The sequence below is a fragment of the Panthera leo genome, chromosome B4 (assembly GCF_018350215.1).
Source record: "Panthera leo isolate Ple1 chromosome B4, P.leo_Ple1_pat1.1, whole genome shotgun sequence".
NCBI lineage: Eukaryota > Metazoa > Chordata > Mammalia > Carnivora > Felidae > Panthera > Panthera leo.
The window spans coordinates 111,142,592-111,144,035 of record NC_056685.1 but is presented as its reverse complement, the minus strand read 5'-3'; the positions used below and the strand labels follow the sequence as shown (position 1 = coordinate 111,144,035).

The 1,444-nt window shown below is 43.9% G+C and overlaps 1 pseudogene; it reads left to right on the top strand.

Moving 5' to 3' along the window:
• The first annotated feature begins 536 nt into the window (after nucleotides 1-536).
• LOC122223703 lies at nucleotides 537-962 on the top strand (annotated as a pseudogene).
• The last annotated feature ends 482 nt before the right edge of the window (nucleotides 963-1,444 follow it).

Genomic DNA, 1,444 nt, shown 5'->3' with positions numbered 1-1,444 from the left:
TATCTTGGTCCAATAATTCATTTAGGGCCTGAAAACTGTTCAACTTTCCAAGTGGGACATTAGAATCAGACAATAGTTCACCCTTTCCGGTCTCATAGTCATGACTTCCCATCTTTATGCTTAGAGACCCTTCCCTGAATGTGTAAGTACTGCTTAAGGCCACACTGTTAAAATAGAAGCCCTTAGCCTTTCTTCTTCACCCTGCCATCCTTCTACCCTGTTACTTCTGCTTTGAATTCATTAGCGTTGATTCTCTATACTCTTCTCTGTTCCGGCATGCAAATACCACACCACGTTTCTCCTGTCTGCTTACAAGTGTTGAGTTTTCTTGACCCCAGGGCTCTTTCACCAAGTTGGGAGTACTTCATAAGAAACCACAAGTCAAGTAGGAGTTCAACGATGGGGGTAATAATAACTGGTAACTTTTGTGAGAAGGATTAAATGAGATGACGCACTCTGTCCTGGCCCCAGCCAGTCACACGAAGGTGGAAGGTTGGGGGCACTCAAGATTCGTCTCCAGCCTTAACCCACCTGCCATGGCTGAGGAAGACATTGCCGCTGGAGGTGTAATGGGCATTAATACTGCTTTACGAGAGGTGCTGAAGACCACCCTCATCCACGATGGCCAAGCACATGGAATTGATGGCCTACCACGTGGCATTTGCAAAGCTGCCAAAGCCTTAGACAAGCATCAAGCCCATCTTTGTGAACGTGCATCCAACTATGATGAGGCTATATGTCTGTCAAGTTGGCGGAGGCCCTTTGTGCTGAACACCAAAGCAACCTAGTTAAGGTCAATGACATCAAAAAACTAGGGGAACAAGTGTGCCTCTGTCAAACTGACAAAGAGGGAAAACCCTGCAAAGTGGTTGGTTGCAGTCATGTGGTGGTTGATGACTATGGCAAAGAATCTCAGGCCAAGCAAGGATGTCATCAAGGAATACTGCAAATTCAAGAAATGAACAAATAAAAAACTTGGTTCTTGTGCCTCAAATAAACACATAAATAAATAAAAATGAAAATAAATCAATGATGCACACCAAGCAGCAGCCCCTGGGGATACATGGTAAATACAAAATAAACATTAGCTCTGTAGTTCTACAAATAATGAGAAGTATGACCTCCCTCCCCAAGATTATTCATCGATGGAGGCCAGATAGCAAACTGGTGTGGCAAGCAGTAGGCACTGGGATCACTTAACACCTCCTCTCCATACTTCTGGGAAGGACTGGCTTGGTTGGTGAGTAAGCAAGTTTGGAAAAGAACAACCTTGGACTCAGTGAGCTCATGTTGTTTCGCATCACCAGTGATAACATCTAAAAAACAACAATACTCACCTCCTACATATCCCCACAAAAACACTTAGGTGTTTCTCGCTGACAGATTTCATCTCTCTCTCAGGGTTCTAGATTCTTAAACTTTTAAGGTCAAACTTCTGCTACAG